At 42.2% G+C, this 23,364-nt stretch overlaps 1 pseudogene; it reads right to left on the minus strand.

Moving 5' to 3' along the window:
• LOC128590256 (60S ribosomal protein L21-like) overlaps positions 1-21,550 on the minus strand; it is an 85,183-nt pseudogene extending 63,633 nt beyond the window's left edge.
• Between the last annotated feature and the right edge of the window lie 1,814 nt (positions 21,551-23,364).

Here is a 23,364-nt window from a genome sequence, read left to right on the forward strand (position 1 = left end):
TTATAATTTTCCTTTCTTTAAAACATTGATGTTAAAATGTCATTCATAGGTGTGTAGAGGAAAAGTGAAAGTAACTTTTATTCAGCCCTAAGATGTCTTATCAGTTCTGCTATGTATTAGTAACGTGATCCTCAACAAATTACCTACATTCTCTGAGTTTTGTTAATGACATTTACAGAAAAAGCAAATCATGTATGTTCTTGCAAATCTGAGAGTAGTAAAGCTATAAATAAACATACATATAAAATTTCTTTGCAGATTATCAAGAGCTATACTGATAAAAGCATGATTTTTCATGTTATAACTTGATCACTGACTACCATATTTGTATTTTCATTTTATGCCTAACTTTTGCATTACTCTTACGCAGCAGCTAATACAGTGAATGGCAGACTTGGTCCATTTTATAACTGGCTAATTGTAATTCTAAAAGTCTTAAGACAATAAAGACTTTAATTCACCAAAAGAGAATCAGCTCCCCCTTCAACAAGTCCATTCATTTGACAAATACTTATCAACTGTGTACCAAAAACTGTGCTGAGCCCAGGACCTACAACAGTGGAAAATACAGACCAAGTTATTGTTTTCACTGCACTTATATTTTACTGGGTGAGACATGAAATAAGCAATAAAAATAAGTAAAATAATACATGTGAGGTGATTATAAATGTTAAGCAAAAAAAACAAAAAAAAGAGCAAGAATGTGTAATTTCAGATGCAATTTCATGTAGGACGAACAGGGGAGGTCTTATGTGAGTAAAGATCTGTGCTGATACAAGTGAGGAAGTGGCTTATGTAGCTATTTGGGACACCAGGATTACAGGCAAAAGGACTAGTGGGTACCAAAGCTCCCAGCAAGAGCATATAAGTAGACTAGAAAAAAAGAGCAGGCCAGTTACAGTTGGTGAAAAGTGAGTGAGAGCTGGGTGAGATGCGTTTGGAGAGGTAAACAGGGGAGGCACATGGTCCATAGGTTGTCAGCTGTTATAAGGATTTTGACTTCTATGTTAGATGAGATGTCTTTACATGACTTCATGCAGTGGAGGAACAGGATCTGACCATTGTTTTAACACGATCCCTCTGGCTACTCTGTGGAAACAGACAGAAGAAAAACAACCTGAAATAAGAAGACTATTTAGGAGGTCATTGAAATAATTATTGGCTTGGACCAAGATGGTAGTATGAAGGTGGTAGAATTGGTCAGATTCTGAATATATTTTCAAGGTAAAGCCATCAGGATTTGCTGATGTATTAACCATCAAGTGTAAAAATAAAGTGAAGCGTCAAGGATAGTTCCAAGTGTTTTGACAGCAATGACAGAAGCGTGTTGCCATTTTCTGAGATGAGAAAATAAGAGAGTACTATTTTAGGGGGAGGCCAGTACCTCAGGTTTGCACAGTAAACGTTATCATTAGAGTCCATATCAACTTACCTCCTGCATTCTCACTATTAACTTGGGGACACAGGAAAACATTCTGATAAATTATAGTGAGCATCCTTGGATCAATTAGTAGGGGAATTCCCAAAGCAGCAGCAAATTTTTGCCATAACGACTAGGTTTTCAGCTTCCACTCCATGAATAACAATGTGAAAAAGAAAAACATGCACACAGTAATTATAACTCATTCTCCCGTCAAGGCTTAACAAACATTCTCTGCCATCGACAATGGTCTGTCTGGCCAGCAGGAAGGAGACGACCAGGACCAGGGGTTCACATTCTTTAAGAGCCTAATCCTTCTAAATCATTAATGTGAGGTAACCTTGAAAAATTCACAGACGTCTCTGGTCTCCAACTGTATAAAGGAAATAATAACTCGTGATATGACCTGCCTCTCTTACAAGATTATCACAAGGAACAAACAAGACAAACTATATATTGTATGCATTGTATTCATGATGTTTAACAACAAAGCCACAATAAAACACTACTTTGTTGAAAGCAGACACTTTTTAACTTTAGATATTGTAACTGAAAGAATGTATTTGAATTTTGAGAATTCAAATAATGATCAGCTCCAAATAAAGTATTTGTATTTTAGATTGATACATACTTTTTTACATATTTGTGAAGTACACATGATAATTTGTTACATGCATAGAATTTATAATGATGAAGAATATGGTTCACCTCAAGCATTTATCATGTCTACGTATTGGGATCTTCCTAAGTCCTCTCTTGCAGTTATTTTGAAGTATACAATACATCGTTCCTTCTTGTCATCTTACTCTGCTTTGAATATTAGAACTTACATCTCATGTCTAACTGTATGTTTGTACCCAGTCGGCAATTTTTGTTCATCACCCCTCTCCACACATACCTCTCCCAGCCCCTGGTAGCTTTCTCCTCTCTATCTCCATGCCATCAATGTTTTGAGCTCCCAAGTATAAGTGAGAACATGTGATATTTATCTTTCTGTGTCTGGCTTTTTTTATTTAACAGAATGACCTCCAGTTCAAATCATGTTGCTGCAGATGAGAGGAGTTCGTTCTTTCTCATGGCTGAATAGTATTCCACTGTGTAGATATACCACATTCTCTTCATCCATTCACCTATTGGTGGACCCTTAGGTTAGTCCTTTATCTTTGCTACTGTGAATAGTGCTTCAGTACAAACTATGGTGGAGGGATTCCTTTAACATACTGATTTATTTTCCTTTAAATAAATACCTACCAGTGAAATTTCAGGATCATATGGTAGTTCTATATTTATTTTTTGAGACTTTTTCACATTGTTTTCTATAATGACTGTGCTACTTTACATTACCACAAGCAGTGTATAAGAGTTCCTGTTTCTCTACAACCTCACAAGCATATGTAATTTCTTTCTTTCTTTCTTTTTTTTTTTTTAAATAATACCCCCTCTAACTGGGGTAAAATGATTTCTCATGGTGGTTTTGATTGCCATGTTGCTGTATGTCTAGTGACATTGAGCATTGTATCACATATCTGTTGGCTATTTATATGTCTTCTTTTGAGAAATGTCTATTCATGTCTTTTGCCCACTTTTTAATGGGATTATTTTAATGGGATTTTTTGCTGTTGAATTTCTTATATACTGTGCATATTAATTCCTTGTCAGATGAATAGTTTGCAAATATTTTCTCCTGTTCAACAGTATGTCTCTTCACTCTGTTGCTTGTTTCCTTTGCTATGAAAAGCTTTTTAGTTTAAAATAGTCTCATTAGTCTACTGAATTCAGTCAGCCTTTCTTCATTCTTTTTTATTCTTTATTCTTTTATTTTTTGTTTGTTATTTCAAAAAACTTGTCTTTAAGTTTTGAAAGTCTTTCTGCTGCTTTATGTAGTCTATTATTGAAGCTCTCAATTATACTTTTTAATTTCATTTATTGAATTTCTCATTTCCAATATTCTATTTGGTCCTTTTAGTATCTATCACTTTGGTGAATTTCCAATTCATATCATGAATTGTTTTCCTGATATTTTTGTATTGTTTACCTATATTTCTTTATGTCACTGAGCTGCTTTATTATAATTATTTTAAATTCTTTTTTTCATAAATTTCATAGGAATCTGTTTTTTCACTGGAATCTGTTTCTGGAGACTCATGTTCCTTCGGGCATTTCATATTGCCTCCTTTTCCATGTTCCTTCTGTCCTTCCGCCGACCCTCGTGCATCTGGTGTAGGGGCCACTGTCTTTTTTGTAGATTGACTTTCATAAGGAGGATTTTTTTATTGTGTATATTCATAACGTCGGCTGGGTGGGGCACGTTAGCTTTGATTCTGGATGTGTGCACTAGCGTAGTCTCTGTATGGTTTCTTTAGCATTGAGCAGCATCAGAGGTATCTGTGACTTTCTCATTGGCTTAGGCTATAGTTGTTAGTGGAGGTTGCAGTAAACATTTGCTAGGGGTAAGGTTGGCAAAAGGGATGGTCCTTGGACCCCATTGGTGGCAACAGCAGGCTCTTCATGGGTCCCCAGGGGCAGCATTAGTAGCCACTAGTGTTAGCAGGTCCCGGCAGGCCAGCCTCTGAGCCTGCAGGTACCAGGAGTGGCGGTGGTGGCTGGGAAAGAAAGCAGCTCCTCAGGCTCCTAGGCAGTGTGTGTGGCATGGACAATGGGAGTGGTGACGGCATGACAAATCTTGGGCTCCCTGGCATTATGTGATGGCATTAACTGTGTCTGAGATGCCTTGGTAGGCCAGTCCCAGGCTCTCAGGCAGGGTTCTTGGGTATTGGAGGATGTGATGTCAAGCCAGGAGGGTCTGTCCTCAAGCAAGTAGAAGGCAGGGAAGGACCATCTCTAAGGTCCTGTGGCATGGTTGAGTGGCAGCGCTGACAGTAGTAATAGGGGGGTGGAGCGAGCCTGTCCCTCAGCCCATGCAAGTGGGCTGTGTACCTGATGCTCATGGTGACAGAGTTGCTATCGGTGGTGCAGGCAGCTCCTGGGCACTGGGGACCACATGCCAGTCGCATCTAAGCAGGCTGCCTTGCTTCCTGTGCCTTCCTGCCTCAGGTGTTTTCTATAAGTTCTCTGCTGATTCCCATGTTCTTTCTCTTAGATGTTTGATCTCAAATGTGATTACATACTTGCTGTTTTGGTTCTTTGTGGTGGAGGTTCTTTGTGCTATAAGCCTCCAGTTAACCATCTTCAACTTTTCCTGCAAGTAAGTTATTTTTGCCTACTAAAGCTATTTACAACTAGTGACCCTTTTCCACTGAAAAGAACACAGTATTACGATCCAAGGTTTTTGGAAGCAGAATAATTTGACATTCAACAATATCACACCTTCTATAGTTCCTGCAATGCACATATCTGAGCCGCAGTAAATGGAAAGCCAATAGAGAGAGCAAGAAAAACATTTCCATGCCTGTCCAGCTGAACTTTGAGGTCATGTGAGATTCGCTGAGCTATCTGCAAGGGACACCATCTATCTATACAGAAGAAATTTCAGTCTTGGGTGGACTTCCAGGGACAAGTGCGGACAGAGAAACAGAGTGGGTGGGAAAGACACAGAACTAGGTTGAAGAATAAATAGGCTTTGGGCTTAGTCAAGGATCATTTCACTAATGCCCATTTATGTCACTACCAAATGAAAAAATGGTTTTATGGCTCAGCACCATAGCTCAGTGGGTAGGGCACCGGCCCCATACACCAAGGCAAGAGGGTTTGAGCCCAGCCCGGGCCTGCTAAACAATGACAACTGCAACAAAAAAATAGCGGGGCGTTGTGGCAGGTGTCTGTAGTCTCAGCTACTTGAGAGGCTGAGGCAAGAGAATCACTTAAGCCCAAGAATTTGAGGTTGCTGTGAGCTGTGACATCACGGCACTCTACCAAGGGCGACAAAGTAAAACTCTGTCTCAAAAAAAAAAAAATGGTTTTAAATATTAGAAACATAGACAGAGGTACGGTGGTGGTGGGGGGGGTGTATGCCGTGTATTACTGGTTCTTAGTCACACATCTCATTCTTAGAACCTACAGGTATTTCAATCCTGTTCTCCGGGAGCAGTTTCAGCTGCCACACAGCCAGTTTTCCCACCCTCCAGTCACAGCCACTCTGCGCTGGGTTACTATGTGCTCTGCTTTCCCCTGTGCTGGGCATCCCCGCTGACCTGCTTGGCCTCTCCAAGCAGAATGGCTCCTCTTTCAGGCCGGAACCATGTCATCAGTATATCCTCCTCAGATAATGCCATTGCCATTCTTGTTGGGAGGCCTTGAAACAAGTAAAGTGCTAATATTTCCACTGCATTTAAAGTATTGCTTTTAAGGTGGCAAGATAAGGCTGTTTTCCGGAACCCTCATAGGATAAAATTTTACCATGCTCTATGTAACAGGGCAGAGGAAACTCTCTTTCTCTCTCTTTTTCTCTACTTTCTTACTCAGGGAACAAAATGCTGCAATTTAAAACATAATATTTGTTTTAATTCGTTTCAACTTAAATGGTATGCATATGCAAAAAAAAAAAAAAAATCCAGGAGGAAACATACATTAACCAAGCTCAAATGTGGTGTTCAAATTTTTTTAAATGCTAAGAATCACTAAACAGTATAATACCGTATTGTTTCCCATATTATTCCTAACACCATAAAACACTAAAATAAAGTTTATAGTCAAATCATGAGTTCTTAATCAATTCAGGCCACATTTCAGAGTGCTGCTGTAAGCCGCCTGCCCCAGTTGTTTTGCAGCTGCCATGAATTTGACATGTTCTGAAATCACCATGGAATGCTCCGGATCTCTTGGGAGTGTAGAGCAAAGTCCAAAAGAACAAAAACTGTGCCCGTCCATGATGGAAAAGATCAGGAAAGACATGTTTTAGAGAGTATGTTCCTATAAGTATTTTAAATAATTCCAAATATGACTAGCCATAGCATTTAGAACACTTAATTTTATATAGCTGCATCTATATTTATATACAGGTGAAGATATATATCCATAGCACATGGCTAATGATAAAATTTTTCAACAATTTATTGTGAAAATATTTAAACAAGGAAAAACTAAATAATTTCACAGTGAATACCTGTGTACTTCCCATCTGCCATTAACATTTCACTGCCCTTTCTTTCTTTTTTTTTTTTTTTTTTTTTTTTTTTTGCAGTTTTTGGCCAGGGCCGCGTTTGAACCCGCCACCTCTGGTAGATGGGGTCAGTGTCAAACCATCAATTCATCCATCTGTTATATACTTTTGATATTCCTTAAGTACACTTAATACAGATCCCGACCATTTAAATCTTTCAGAATATAATTTCTAGCTCCTAATCTGAAGATTGTGGATTTTTAACACTGGAGACCTTTGAAATCTCTTTTTTGTAAACACTTAATTTTTCAGACGTAGAAATTAAGGCATAATGATCTTAAAGTTCTAGTAGGAGCACTCACCTAATTAATAACTTAACCAAAATTAAAATCCCCGCTCAGTGCCTTTATGTAAATATGCACTTGGATTATAGGAGAGAGTTGTACTGTGTGGGTAAAAGGAAAAGGAGAATCTTTAAAGTGTGTTCTTTGTTAGAAAATTGAAGTGACGTTAAGGGATGAATGTGTAGTTGTAGTTCAATTAGGAGGGAGATTTCGGAAGGAACCAGAAGTGAGTGAGTGAAGAGCTGAACATCTGTGAAAATGCTTCCACTGTGTAATCAAAAGAAAAAAACCATCTGCTAAAACAGTCCTAATTCTAGCATAAATCTTTTATGTGTGCCTCGTTTCCAAAATTATGGAATGTCATGGTGATGAAGAATGAAAAGCTGAGTGCTGGAAGGAGGGAATTTGAGTCTGACACAAAAAGCTTCTGCTGCTTAAATCCCATTTAACAAATTGACACATTACCACAATAAGCTCTGCTTAGAGAGAATGGAAGGAGGACGGACTGTGGCACAGACGAGCACCTGAATAAGGGGTGCATTTCCACAGCACCACATAAAATGAGCTGTCCTGCCACCCACTGTCAATCTGCATTGTTTCCAGACACGCGTATGCACAAGAGTTGCAACTTTATTCAGAGAATGAACTTGTCACAACTTAATGTGCAAATCTCTTTCAGTCAGTTTCATGTTTTGACATAGAATTGTAAAGAAAATTTATGATCAATCGGTGAACAAATGTTGAGTACATTTTTTTTAATTTTTTTATTAAATCATAACTGTATACAATGATATGATTATGGGGCATCATACACTCACTTCATATACCATTTGACACATTTTTATCACAGTGGTTAACATAGCCTTTCCGGCGTTATCTCAGTTACTGTGCCAAAACATTTACATTCTACATTTACCAAGTTTCGCAAATACCCCTGTAATATGCACCACAGGTGTGATCCCACCGATTCCCCTCCCTCTACCCACTCCCCCCCTTTCCCACTTCCCCCTATTGTTAAGTTGTAGCTGGGTTATAGCTTTCATGTGAGAGTCCCAAATTAGTTTCATAGTAGGGCTGTGTACATTGGGTATTTTTTCTTCCATTCTTGGGATACTTTACTAAGAAGAACATGTTCCAGCTCCATCCATGTAAACATGAAAGAGGTAAAGTCTCCATCTTTCTTTAAGGCTGCATAGTATTCCATGGTATACATATACCACAATTTATTAATCCATTCGTGGATCGATGGGCACTTGGGCTTTTTCCATGACTTAGCTATTATGAATTGGGCTGCAATAAACATTCTGGTACAAATATCTTTGTTATGTTGTGATTTTTGGTCTTCTGGGTATATGCCCAGCAGAGGAATTACAGGATTGAATGGCAGATCTATTTTTAGATCTCTGAGTGTTCTCCATATATCTTTCCAAAAGGAATGTATTAATTTGCATTCCCACCAGCAGTGCAGAAGTGTTCCCTTTTCTCCACATCCACACCAACATCTCTGATCTTGAGATTTTGTGATATAGGCTAGTCTCACTGGAGTTAGATGATATCTCAAAGTAGTTTTGATTTGCATTTCTCTGATGATTAAAGATGATGAGCATTTTTTCATATGTCTGAAGGCCGTGCGCCTGTCTTCTTCAGAGAAGTTTCTCTTCAAATCCCTTGCCCAGCCTGCGATGGGATCCCTTGTTTTTTTCTTGCTGATGCGTTTGAGTTCTCTGTGGATTCTGGTTATTAAATCTTTGTCAGAGTTATACCCTGCAAATATCTTCTCCCATTCTGAGGGCTGTCTGCTTGCTCTGCTTACTGTGTTCTTAGCTGTGCAGAAGCTTTTTAGTTTGATCAAGTCCCAGTAGTGTATTTTTGAAGCTGCTTCAATTGCCCAGGGGGTTCTCCTCATGAAATACTCACCCAGACCAATTTCTTCAAGGGTTTTCCCTGCATTCTCCTCTAGTATTTTTATAGTTTCATGTCTTAAGTTTAAATCTTTAATCCAATGAGAGTCTATCTTAGTTAATGGTGAAAGGTGTGGGTCCAATTTCAGTCTTCTGCAGGTTGCCAGCCAGTTCACCCAGCACCATTTGTTAAATAGGGAATCTTTTCCCCACTGAATGTTTTTAATTGGCTTGTCAAAAATCAAATAGCGGTAAGTAGCTGGATTCATCTCTTGGTTCTCTATTCTATTCCAGATATCTACTTCTCTGTTTTTGTGCCAATACCATGCTGTTTTGATCACTATCGATTTGTAGTAAAGTCTGAGGTCTGGTAGTGTGATTCCTCCTGTTTTGTTTTTATTTCTGAGTAATGTCTTGGCTATTCGAGGTTTTTTCTGATTCCATATAAAACGAAGTAATGTTTTTTCAAGATCTTTAAAATATGACAGTGGAGCTTTAATAGGGAGTGCGTTGAAATTATATATTGCTTTGGGTAGTATGGACATTTTGATAATGTTGATTCTTCCTAGCCATGAGCATGGTATGTTTTTCCATTTGTTAACATTTTCAGCTATTTCTTTTCTTAGAGTTTCATAGTTCTCTTTATAGAGATCTTTCACGTCTTTTGTTAGGTAAATTCCCAAATATTTCATCTTCTTTGGCACTACTGTGAATGGGATAGAGTCCTTAACTGCTTTTTCATTTTGACTGTTGTTGGTGTATATAAAGGCTACCGATTTATGAATGTTGATTTTGTAACCTGAGACGCTGCTGTATTCCTTGATCACTTCTAGGAGTTTTGTAGTAGAGTCCCTAGTGTTTTCCAGATACACAATCATATCATCTGTGAAGAGCGAGAGTTTGATCTCTTCTGACCCTATATGGATACCCTTGATCGCCTTTTCTTCCCTAATTGCGGTGGCTAAAACTTCCATTACAATGTTGAAAAGCAATGGAGACAATGGGCAGCCTTGTCTGGTTCCTGATCTGAGTGGAAATGATTCCAATTTAACTCCATTCAATATGATATTGGCTGTGGGTTTGCTGTAGATAGCCTCTATCAGTTTAAGAAAAGTCCCTTCTAGACCAATTTTCTTGAGTGTTCTGATCATGAAGGGATGCTGGATATTATCAAAAGCTTTTTCTGCATCAATTGAGAGAATCATATGGTCTTTGTTTTTTAATTTGTTTATGTGCTGAATTACATTTATAGATTTACGTATATTGAACCAGCCTTGAGACCCTGGGATAAAACCAACTTGGTCATGATGTATAATTTGTTTGATGTGTTGTTGGATTCTGTTTGTTAGGATCTTGTTGAATATTTTTGCATCTATATTCATTAGTGATATTGGTCTATAATTTTCTTTTCTTGTTGGGTCTTTTCCTGGTTTGGGGATCAGGGTGATATTTGCTTCATAGAACGTGTTGGGTAGTCTTCCTTCTTTTTCTACCTTTTGGAACAGGTTGAGTAATATAGGTACTAATTCCTCTTTAAAGGTTTGGTAGAATTCTGACGTGAAACCATCTGGTCCCGGGCTTTTCTTTTTAGGGAGGTTTTGTATAGTTGATGCTATTTCTGAACTTGATATGGGTCTGTTCAACATTTCCACTTGATTCTGGTTAAGTCTTGGAAGGTGGCGTGCTTCCAAGTATCGGTCTATTTCCTTCAGATTTTCATATTTCTGAGAATAAAGTTTCTTGTAATATTCATGAAGGATTTTTTGGATTTCTGATGAGTCTGTGGTTATTTCGTCTTTGTTGTTTCTGATTGATGATATTAGAGATTTTACTCTTTTTTTCCTGATTAGGTTGGCCAGAGGTTTATCTATTTTATTGACCTTTTCAAAAAACCAGCTTTTTGATTTATTGATCTGTTGTATTATTCTTTTGTTTTCAATTTCATTTAATTCTGCTCTAATTTTGGTTATTTCTTTTCTTCTACTGGGTTTGGGGTTGGAATGTTCTTCCTTTTCCAGTTGCGTGAGATGTCCCATTAAGTTGTTAACTTCCTCTCTTTCCGTTCTCTTGAGGAAGGCTTGCAGTGCTATAAATTTCCCTCTTAGAACTGCCTTTGCAGTGTCCCAGAGGTTCTGATAGCTTGTGTCTTCATTGTCATTTTGTTCCAAAAAATTGGTGATTTCTTTCTTAATCTCATCTCTGACCCAGCTATCATTCAGCATAAGGTTATTTAACTTCCATGTTTTTGTATGGGTATGCAGATTCCTGTTGTTACTCAATTCAAGTTTTATTCCATGATGGTCCGAGAAGATGCATGGAATAATTTCTATTCCTTTAAATTTACTGAGGTTAGACTTGTGACCTAAAATGTGATCAATTTTGGAGTAAGTTCCGTGTGCTGATGAGAAGTATGTGTATTCAGTTTTGTTGGGATGAAATGTTCTGTAGATGTCTGCTAAATCTAAATATTGGATGGTTAGGTTTAAATCTAAGATTTCTTTGCTCAGCTTCTTTCTGGAGGATCGATCCAACACTGCCAAGGGAGTGTTGAAATCTCCAATGATTATGGAGCTGGAGGAAATCAAGTTACTCATGACTGTTAGAGTTTCTCTTATAAATTGAGGTGCATTCTGGTTGGGTGCATAGATATTAATAATTGAGATCTCGTCATATTGAGTATTACCCTCAACAAATATGAAGTGACCATTCTTGTCCTTCCTTACTTTTGATGTTTTAAAGCCTACTGTATCTGCAAATAAAATTGCAACACCTGCTTTTTTCTGATTACCATTTGCCTGAAATATGGATGACCATCCTTTCACCCTGAGTCTGTATTTGTCTTTTAAGTTGAGATGTGACTCTTGTATGCAACAAATATCTGGCTTGAGTTTTTGTATCCAGTCAGCTAACCTATGCCTCTTTAGAGGACAGTTTAAGCCATTCACATTGATGGAGAGTATTGATAAGTCTGGTGGAATTTTGGGTATCGAGTTTTTCAAAGGTCCAGTGGACATTTTTAATCCTTTCACCAGTGTGGAAGTTGGAGTTTGATCTGAAGTTTCTGAGTGAGTTTACTTTTGTGGTATAGGATTGGGTTGGTCATTGTGGAGGATAGGTCTGAGAACATCCTGAAGAGCTGGTTTACTTATGGCAAATTTTTTCAACATATGAATGTCATTGAAGTATTTAATTTCTCCATCATAGATGAAACTCAGTTTAGCCAGATACAAGATCCTGGGTTGAAAGTTTTTTTGCTTTAGGAGATTAAAAGTTGATGACCAGCCTCTTCTTGCTTGAAAAGTTTCAGCAGAGAGATCTGCAGTTATTCTAATATTCTTACCTTTGTACGTTATAGTTTTCTTTCGCCAGGCTGCTTTGAGAATCTTCTCTTTCATGTTAACTTTAGTGAAGCTAATTATGATATGTCTGGGAGATGGCTTATTGGGGTTGAATCGTGCTGGGGTTCTGAAGCTGTCTGCTATCTGAATTTCAGATTCTCTAGGCATGTCTGGAAAATTTTCTTTCATAATTTCATGTAGAAGGGCCTCTGTGTCCTTGGCAGCCACTTCATCATTCTCCAAAATTCCTATAACCCTTATGTTGTTTTTTTTCTAATTATCTGAGAGCTCTCTGAGTGAGTGATCCGTTTTTGCTCTCCATTTCTCTTCCTCTTTGAGAGATTGGGAGCGTTTGAAGACTTTATCTTCAATGTCAGAAATCCTTTCTTCTGCTTGCTCCATTCTGTTACTGAGGGATTCTACTGTATTTTTCATATCTTTGAGGGCTGTAAGTTCTTGTTTCAGTGTGTCTAAGTCTTTGGTGGTTTTGTCTTTAAATTCGTTAAATTCTTGAGACAATTTTTGAATTTCTCCTCGAATTCCTAATTCCATTTTATTAATCTTGTCTGCAAACCAAATTCTGAATTCGACTTCTGACATCTCAGCCAGTTGTTTATGAATGGGATCTTCAATCACATCTGCCGTATCTTTTCTTGGGGGGGTTGATCTATTCTGGTTATTCATGTTACCAGAGTTTTTCCGCTGATTCCGCCCCATGGTTTACTCCCTTTGGTTTTTCCCCTGGGGTTTTATCGAGGGCCCGTACAGTGTTGTGGCCTGAGAAACTGGGGCCCTGTCTGGCGTGGTGGAGCAAAGTGGTTCTGTCTTGTTTTCAGCTGGTTTCTGTTCGATCCTATTGCAACTTCTACTCTGGCTTGAAGTCTCAGCTGTGTGGAAAAATCAGCAATTAAGTCACCCCGCCTGCCCACCTCTGGCCCCAGTTGGAAAAGGAGAATCAAACCTTCCTACAATCGCACACCCAGGGCACCGCCTGAAGAGTCCTCAGTCTATTAGCCCAGTTCAAAAGGTCCGAATCAACTGTCTCAATCGGCACTTGTCTCGGGTGGAAGGGTTCAAGAGGTCTCTGGGAACTGGATCACAGGGGCCTGGTGACTCCTCTGACACAGCTCACCCCAGTGCAGCGTGGAGTCAGGAGGAGCCACCCAGCAAACAGAGCAGTCTGGGAAGGTTGACGTCTCCTTCCCCACTTTGCCCCTCCGTCGGACCCAGTCACTGGTATCTCTGCAGATGGCTAACCCAGTTGCCTGCAGTGAACAGACACTCCAGGGGTTTGCACCTGCCTGAATCGCAAGGAAGTCTGCCAGGCCCCCGCAGACTGCCGCTATCTAGCAGGAGGAGATGGGGCCTGACATCTTTCAGTGTTTGATGCAGGTGATGGGAAGGAGGTGTTCACTCAGGCTTAGCCCCGTCCCTGATGCATGCTGCTAACAGAACAGAACAGAACAGACAACTTTGTGAGGTTCTGTCTCTGTTCCTGTCGTCGCCTACAAAAGACGGGCTATTTTGAGTTCAAACGTCTTTGCTGCTGGAGAATTGCGTCTGAACACCTCTCTGGGTCGGCCCCGCCCTGGAGGCTTCCGGGTTTGTGAGCCGTGTCACCGGTGGCCTCCTCTGGTTGCCCAGGGAGACAGGGGGTGTGGCCTCAGAATATCCAGAAGTGAGCGTTCTGCCGTTAAAGAAAAAACGGCTGTTGATCTACCTCCAGGGAACTGCTGCTCTGGTGTGCGCACTCAGGCGACCCTTTTCTCCTCTGTCCCGCGCCCCAGAGTCAGCACTGAGCAGCCGCAGTTTCTGCTGGGTCCACACCCCTTAAGAGATCCCCCAAGAATCAGAACTCTTGGGGGATGGGCCCCCAGACCCCGATTGGGAGTGGGGCGGGGGGAAGCTAGAGTTTCATTCAGTGTCACGCAATACTACAGTCCGTGGAGGGCTCCGGCACTGCACCACAGGGAAGTGCCGCCAAGGCTTGATTTCCCCTCAGCAGAGTGCCCTCTCCTCGCTCACGTATCCCAGAGTCAGCGCTGACCTGACGCAGCTCAGGCACTGTGCACTCCCCTCGAGAAATCACCCAAGGAGCCGAACTCCTGGGGGATAGGCCCTCAGACCCCGAGTGAGAGTAGGGGTTCTCAGCTCTCAGCGGGGAGGCCAGAGTCTGATTCAGTCTTGGGCCCCATATGCCCGGGGAGGGTTGCTGCACTGCACCGCAGGGAAGTGCCGTGAGGCATGACTCCCCCTCAGCCCGGTGCCCTCTCCTCACTCGGCACGCCTCAGAGTCAATGCTGACCAGTCGCAACTCGGGGACTGTCCACTCCCCTTGAGAAATCACCCAAGGATCCGAAGTCCTGGGGGACAGGCCTCCAGACCTCAGTGGGCGGGAGGGGAGCGCCGGGGATTCAGGGTTGCGGGCAAAGGATTCCCAAAGTTTTATTCAGGCCTATGTCCGGCAGGAGAACGCCACGGCACCCCAGTAGGGGAGGTAGGTCCAGTTTTTAGAAGGTCTCTCCCGTGGAGTATAGTGGGAGGGCCTTTAATTTCTGCCCGCTTGTTCAATTGTGGGGCTCTAGAGCCGGTCTCATGGGGGAGGGGGACTCCCGTCCGCTTGGTGGTGGATTTTGTACCTTTTGTTTGCATCCTTGTGATCACAACTTGCCTCAGCGGTGTTGATGTGCGTTCTTCAGCCTTCTCTCTTGGTGGGGCTCAAGTCCACCAGGATACTTACTAAATTCCTGTCCCTTAACTCTCCTTCTGCACGGGAGCCTTTGTTGAAAGCTGGCTTCAGTCCACCATCTTGTCTCCCACCTGTTGAGTACATTTTGATTCATGCATCAAAGTTAGTAAGGCAGAAAATGAGAGGGTCGGCTTCTTTTCTTTTTCTTGTTAACATACCTTAAAACTTAACTTCTCCAGGGTTATTTCCTCAGACCCCAATTGAGTGACTAATATATTTTCCCTGAGACAGTAGTCCTATTACTTTATAGTGCTTGTGAACTTACTGGGAAACTTTTAAATTTTAGCTTCTTGATCCCTACCCTAAAAGTGCCCAAGTTTCTATATTTTTAACAAACTCCCCAAATAATTTCTTAGGTGATCAATATTTGAGAGCTACTGGTATTCAGCTGTCACGACCCCTATGGCACTGGTCTCTGTCACCGCAGGAAGGAACCAGGTGTAACACGGATTAGAACCTCCCATTTGATCCTGCAATCCCATTACTGGGCATCTACCCAGAAGGAAAAAAATCCTTTTATCATAAGGACACTTGTACTAGACTGTTTATTGCAGCTCAATTTACAATCGCCAAAATGTGGAAACAGCCTAAATGCCCACCAACCCAGGAATGGATTAACAAGCTGTGGTATATGTATACCATGGAATACTATTCAGCCATTAAAAAAAATGGAGACTTTACATCCTTTGTATTAACCTGGATGGAAGTGGAAGACATTATTCTTAGTAAAGCATCACAAGAACGGAAAAGCATGAATCCTATGTATTCAATTTTGATATGAGGATAATTAATGACAGTTAAGGTTATGGGGGGGGAAGAAGAAAGAGGGATGGAGGGAGGGGGTAGGGCCTTGGTGTGTGTCATACTTTATGGGGGCAAGACATGATTGCAAGAGGGACTTTACCTAACAATTGCAATCAGTGTAACCTGGCTTATTGTACCCTCAATGAATCCCCAACAATAAAAAAATATATATACATATATATATATCCATGAACATTATCACCTTCAAAAAAAAAGAAGTACAAGCTTGCAGGAGATGGGCTAACATTAGTTGCAGGGTAGCCCCAAGCCCCCTCCACAATGGCTATTTATTAAGGTTATACACAAAAGGTGTGGAGAGTTAAGGTGATCACATAGGAGGGCTGCATGCGTAAGGATTGCCACGTGCTATGGTCATGTGTTCTTTCCCCACAACCCTCATGAAGAAGTACTAAGCATCAATGTTTATCACATGCTTACTAGTGAGTGACCAATCTTATCTTATTCTGGAACACTGAGTTACTTGGGGGATTGCCCCCAAGTCACAAAATGTCTCTAGGCTTGCCAGGAGACTGTCCTGTTCTCAGCATGTCCTTTTAATGTGATAAGAATCAGCAACTGTCCTTTACAAGCATGGTGTCCATTCCTCTACATTCAGCATTCTCTATTAGAAGTCAAGAGGTCTGGTCACTAGTTCTGGTCCTACAGTGACTTATTAAGGGCCCCACTGAAGTCACTTGCCTGCAGAATTTATTCCCTGTGTATGCAGAAGATGCCAGACACCCACTTAGCATGTTTGGGGTGGGGTGGTTATTGGAATGAGATATTAGAAATGTAAATACTTTGTAAAAGATCTAACAGACTTACAAAAAGCATTTACATATATGTGAGTGTACATATATATATACACACAGTATATCTCAGCTTAATTGGCTTAGTCTTTAATCTTGAGGCCAATGTAAACTATTCAAGCATCACATCAGTCTCAAAGGAAGCCTCCTGCTCTGGGGTGACGAAATCCATGTCATCTACTGTTTGACTCTACCCAGGCCTCCTTGACAGAGACAAAGCTAAACTTTTAATTTTTTAAATTGAAAATCATAGTAAGAAATAAGTTTTTACTTTGTGATGCTCACGCATAGTCAATATATATAAATATTTTTCATTAAAAAATACCTGTATCACACACAATGAACTTTGATATGATTTTCTTTTTTATTGTACTTAAAAATGCTTTCACAATCCAAAACTTGACTTCTCAATCATAAGATGTTTACCTGCCTTTTAAAAGATATCGGCATGAAACCATGACTGAGGACCTCAGTTAGCATTGCTAATTATTCAATGAGAGAAAAAAACAAGCACCTGGGCATGGTGGCTTATATCTGCAATCCCAGCACATTGGGAAGCTGAGTTGGAAGGATCAATCATTTGAGGCCAGGAGTTCAAGACCAGCCGGGGCAATATAGTGAGGCCCAGCCTCCACATTTTTTTTTTTTTAATTAGTGGGTGTAGTGGCACACACCTGTAATCTCAGCTACTCAGTAGGCTGAGAGTTTGAGACTGCAATGAGTTAAGATTGTGCCACTACATTTCAGCTCGGGGGATAGAGAAAGACCCCATATCTTGAAAAAACACTCATATGACAAAAACAAAAACAAAAAAATCCTAAGAAACTAGAAAGTTAATATTATCAACCAGATACTTCCATGAAAAGAAACTGGGTAGGTTAATTTTTTTCTAATAAATCTCTTCTGTATGACCTGGCATTCTATTAACTCTATTCTAACAAAAATATGCCTGGCCTAATGGGTGAGTGATAAAGCATTCTGTTCAATCTCCACTATATTTGTCTATTCTATATATTTATACAAAGTGAACTTCATGGACTATATCATAGAAATAATACTAACATTATATACAACAATTAAAATTTTGTCCTTTAACGAGTACTTACTCTAACAAGCAAAAAAATGCTTTCCTATGAAGTTTGTCTCATTCTAACAAAAATTTTACAAAAGGAGGAAATTTAGGAATAAAAATGTTAAGTAATTTGTCTTAATTCACACAATAAATTTGTGGAACTAGGATCTAACCCTGGGTTTTATGGTAGTCTGCAAAAGCCAGAATTTACCTATAATCTTTGAAAGTTGACAGTTTGAATTCACAGCTTTTTACTCTATCCCCAAACCGATATGTTAGAGAAGTCTCACCAGTGGGGTTTCTTTTATCACATGTTCTCTTCACAGCTGCCCTCCTACTTTACCAAAGATGGACATTTTGGGACAACAGTGGGTGATTTTTTAACACTGTGGTACATTTTAGAAAGTAACAGTGCACTTTTACAGTCATTACTTCTCTAGATCCTTACAAAAAAACCTACAAGGGGGAAAAAAGGAAGCTGGCAGACCAGAGACAATAGTTGTCAGAACATCTCAGAAAGAAGGAAAACCTTTAGGTAGAAAAGAAAAAAAATCATACAAATAAACACCACAGGTTGGGTGTAATCCCAGGGTGAAAGTGCCAGAACCTACCAGAGATTCCACGGGGAAGCTGGGGAGCAAAATAAGAAGGAGCAAGGTATTGGCAGAAATTAACCCCCGAGAGGCTTGGAGGCTGCCAGCAGGGTAGGTAGAGTGGTTCCTCTCTCCCCCCTCCACTGACTGTCAGTCTGAGCAGCTGGTGAGCTCTTTTACCCTCACAAGCCCAAAAGCCGCTGCCTCTAGTCAACTGGGAGCTTTTTAAGGATAAAACACTAGGCTGCCAATGCCCTCAGGGTCACTTCCCAGCACCACAGACCTGAGCCAAGACAGCAGGTGCCATCCGATTCTGCACCTACCATGTACCTTTGTCCTCTCTAGGGGGCTTCAGCCCTCAGTTTTCCTCTTACTTGTTCCCCACTCCAGGCCAGACTGTGGGTCCTCCCACGGGGCCAGGAGATCGATGTAATGCCAGCGCCTGGACATTCTGTGTAGGCTGCCCTCTGGAGAGAGGGGCAGAGATGACCAGCATGCAAGCTGTCTCCCAATCAGACCCTGTTCCTCCCTTTCCACTGCACCACCAGTGGCTGCTGAGAAACAACTGACCCGAGGCTCACAGCAACCGCCTTTCCTCTCTGTTGGTGCATCTGCCACATGGGGGCCTCCACAGAGAGTGAGGCTCAGACTTTTGCAGACTCTTTTTCACTCCTTTTCTTACTCAACCTGTGGCTGCCGAGAGAGACAATTGAGCTCCAATGCAACAAGAAGACAAAACAAATGTAAATGTTTACGCACCTACACAGATGCACTCAGATTTATAAATCAAATCCTACTCATTTAAGCAGAAAATAATTAAAGAAACACAGGACTTAGATGGAACTCAGATAACATGGGCACAGCACACATCTAAAGAATCTTCCTGGACCAGATGTTTCCACAGCTGGATTTTATCAGACCTGCAAAGGGGAACTGGTACCTACACTGCAGAAATTATTTCATAATATTTAGAAACAAGGAATCCTCCACAATTCCTTTCTCAAAACCAGCATCACCTTGATATCAACTCCAAGAAAAGACACAAAATAAGAAGAAAACTGTACACCAATGTCCCTATAAATATAGATACAAAAAATCTCAATAAAATTCTAGCAAACCAAACAGCACATCAGAAAAATAATCCCCCATTTCCCAGGATGGCTTCATCCCAGGTGGCACTCAGTGCGTGTTCACCAATGCTAAGGATGCGGGCCTTAGTTTCCTAGGACAGATGGGACAAAGTACAAACTAGGTGGTTTAAAACAATAGACATTTTTGTCCTATAGTTCCAGAGACCAGTAGTCTAAAATTAGGATTTCAGTGGGGCCGAGTTCTTGATGAAGCAAGCCATCCTAGCTTTTCAGCTTCTAGTGGTTTGCTAGCAGGCTTTGGTGTCCTCGGCTTGCAGCTGCCTGGCTCCAATAGCTATCTTCATTGTCACATGGCATTTCTCTGTGTATCTCCATCTTCTCATGGCTGTCATAGTGAACTAGGCAGGACCACATATCTTTGAGGAAGAGGGGACAATTCCACATATAACAAGTTGTTGAAGGACCCAGTGACGCCATTTTGAGCTTTTCATCATTTCAGACTTTTATCCTCCATTTTAAAAGCAACTTTGCAAACCCTTTGTTTCGTTTCTTAGTAAACCACACCCCTCCCTATCTCCCTGAGTGTGTCAGTTCCCCCCACACCCTGGCCATTAAGATTGGTGGGACTGTGTCAGCTTTGCTTCCCATACCCCTCACCCCATATCTCCCTCATAAAAACCCTGCATGCAGCAGGCACAGGGCTCTCCATCCCAGCTGTGTCTGGGAAGGCCGACAGCCCTAGCTCAAGTCTGAATAAACACCCTCATGTGATTGCATCGGTGTCTGGCTCTCTCATATGGTCATTGGGGATTCTAATTCTCAGGTGTAACATTTGGTGCATTGGCCAGGAATCCCCAAGACCCTGAGAGACTCCACCTGGAGGGCCGGTAAGTGTACCTGTCTTTGTCTTTGTGAATTCTTTCTGTACTGCACAGGTTTGGGGTTGTGGTTGGAAGATGGCTTAGGTGGATGCACTGGACGGCATGGGGAAGGCTGGGACATGGAATCCCCAGCCTCCTACAGTAGGGATCATGTGGAATCGATCCTCTTAGGGCTTTCACTTTCAGTTTTGCTTCACTTCAGTCCACTGCCATGTCTGCCTTTGCTTTCATTTTCTGTGTATTGTGTTGTGTGTTGGTTGGGCGACTCTGACGATGGGACAGACTCAGACGACTCCCCTTTCACTTATCCTTGACCACTTCCAGGACTTCCTGGCCTGAGCCCAGGACCTGGGTCTAGTGGTAAAGAAAAATAAACTTGAGACCTTTTGCAGCAGTGTTCTCGGCAAGGAGGAGAGAGGGCTGGTGCAGGGGCACAGGCCATATAGGGAGCAACTATGGTGCCGTGGTGGGTGGGGCCCTGGGCACCCAGGGGCCAGTGGCGGCAGTGACTCTGGATGTAAGCCAGGCCCTTCCTGTGGATCACTCCAGCCGAGGCAGGCATTGAAGCTGCCCCCGGGGAGCCTCGCAGGTGCTGGCAGCTGCCCAGCCACGCATTGTGTGGAGCCAGGTTGGCCGGTGGGCATCCCCTCCCACCCCCAGTTCCCCCCACTGCCTGGGTGGCAGGTAGCTAGGCTGAGCCAGAGCGTGGGCTGTGGCGACAGCAGCTTGGCCCGCACCCCCACCCTCTCAGGCCCTGTGGTGGTGCACCGGCAGCAGAACCTGGTTGAGGATCCCCCTCCCTGGCTGAAAAGTATCTTACCGTCCCGGTTGGAGAAAACCAAGGCCAGCACAGTGCTTGCCCTGCAGGAAAAAGCCTAAACCCAAAGAGACTAGACCTTCCGCCTCTGCCCCCCTGTATCCTGTGTTGCCCCTGTATCCTGGGTTGCCGAGGGAGGCAAACCTGGAAGAACTTTTTTTTTTGTAGAGATAGAGTTTCACTTTATCACCCTGGGTAGAGTGCCCTGGTGTCACACAGTTCACAGCAACCTCCAACTCCTGGGCTTAGGCGATTCTTCTGCCTCAGCCTCCCGAGTAAAACCTGGAAGAACTTTTTTTTTTTTTTTTGTAGAGACAGAGTCTCACTTTATGGCCCTCGGTAGAGTGCCGTGGCCTCACACAGCTCACAGCAACCTCCAACTCCTGGGCTTAAGCGATTCTCTTCCCTCAGCCTCCCTAGTAGCTGGGACTATAGGCGCCCGCCACGACGCCCGGCTATTTTTTGGTTGCAGTTTGGCCGGGGCCGGATTTGAACCCGCCATCCTCGGTATATGGGGCCAGCGCCCTGCTCACTGAGCCACAGGCTCCGCCCCACCTGGAAGAACTTTTTGCCCCATCTTACCTTCCTTTGATCCAGGCACGCCATAGTGCTCAGCAGGTCCCAGGAGAGGCTGAAGCAGCAGCAGCGCCACCTGCTGGCAGTCCACCGCATACCCGCGGGAGGGCCTTATGGAACGCGTCTGGGTAGTCGGGGCAGGCGATAGCTGATTCTACATCCTTACCTCTCCAGGTGGTGGGCCCTCCTGAGGAGGGAACCCTACGCTATTGGCCCTTCCCCACGAGTGACCTATACAACTGGAAAATGCAAAACCCTAAGTTCTCAGAAAAACCCACCGTCCTTATTGACCTATTAGATTCCGTCCTTTTCACTCACAGCCTACTTGGGATGACTGCCAGCAACTGCCACAGGTCCTCTTCACTACCGAGGAGAGGGACTGAATCTTGGCAGAGGCACGGAAGTCTATCCTAGACGACAACAGGCAGCCTACCACAAATCCAGTACTAATTGAAGCTGCGTTCCCACTGACCTGGTCAGATTGGAATTTCAATATGGCAAAAGGTGAGGAGAGACTCCAGGTTTACCACCAGACTCTAATGGGTGGGTCTCCGTAAAGCGGCAAGGAAGCCGACTAATTTGGCCAAGGTAGGAGATGTACAGCAAGAGAAAGATGAATCCCCTTCCGCCTTCCTAGAGCGGATCATGGAAGCGTTCCGTACTTACACACCCATGGATCCAGAAGCGGAGAATAGTAAGGCAGCTGTTATGATGGCTTTTGTTAATCAGTCAGCTCCAGACATTAGGAGGAAACTTCAAAGAATAGATAGGTTGGCAGAGAAGTCCCTGCAGAACTTGCTCGTGGTGGCTGAACGAGTACACAACAACCTAGAGAGCCCAGAGGAAAACAGACGTGTGCCAGCAACCAGCAAACCAAGGACCTTGCTAAGATCCTGCTCGCCACCACGGTAAGCGGCTCCAAAGAGAAGGAGTGGAGGCTGCAGAAACTGGCCTCCGGAGGAGGTAGGGAGTCGCCCCAGGGGGATCAACCTCAGCTACGGAGAGATCAGTGTGCATACTGCAGGGAGACTGGCCACTGGGCCAGAGAATGTCCCCCCAAAAAGCAGGACAATGCATCCTAGTGGGGAAGCATAGTGACCTTGATAACAAAATAAGTAACATTAGTATATATCTGCCTTCATGAAAATGCCATTGTCAAGGACAGATTAGAGGACACACGAGTGCCTGGATGGAGATTGGCCACTAGCATCTGATGTGAATTCAGAAACCACAGTCTTTAACTTAATTACACCTTGCTCATGCCAAAAGCTAGTTGAGTGAGTGCAGGCATAAATTTAACTACTTCTTCCTGTTTTATGTTTTCTTTGATATTGTTTAATGAATTCAAACTGCAGGTAATGGTTTTGTCTTTTTGTAATAGTTAATAAGAAAATGATAAAATGAAGTCTTCAGCATAAGCTAAAAATCATTCTTTGTGTTTCCCCAATATATTGTATATGTGTATGTATATGAACAGAATTGTTGGGATCTAAACTACTTGATAGAGAAAAATTATGGTTGTAGGGCAGTGTTTTTCAAATCGTGTGCTATGAGAAGATCTTAGGTGTGCCCCCCCAATTTTTTAAGATTATTAATTAGATTATTTTTGAAAGAGGTTCAGGGCACAGTTAAGTATATTCTTTTTATACTCTTTTTTTTTTATCAACATAATTTAAGTATGCTGCAGTAGTTTATAGGTTCAAGCATGTGATTACAAAAGAAAAAGAGAGAGAGAAGAGATTGAAAAGCTCTACTCTAAGAACAGTGGACATAGGGGCAGGCCGGGTGTCACATGCATTCATGGTTATTCCAGACTGCCCTAACCCTTTACTTGGTAGAGACCTCCTTAGTAAAATCAGAGCACAAATTTCTTTCAAACAAGGAACACCACAGGTTACAGACAGACAGGG

Source organism: Nycticebus coucang, chromosome 1 (assembly GCF_027406575.1).
Source record: "Nycticebus coucang isolate mNycCou1 chromosome 1, mNycCou1.pri, whole genome shotgun sequence".
NCBI lineage: Eukaryota > Metazoa > Chordata > Mammalia > Primates > Lorisidae > Nycticebus > Nycticebus coucang.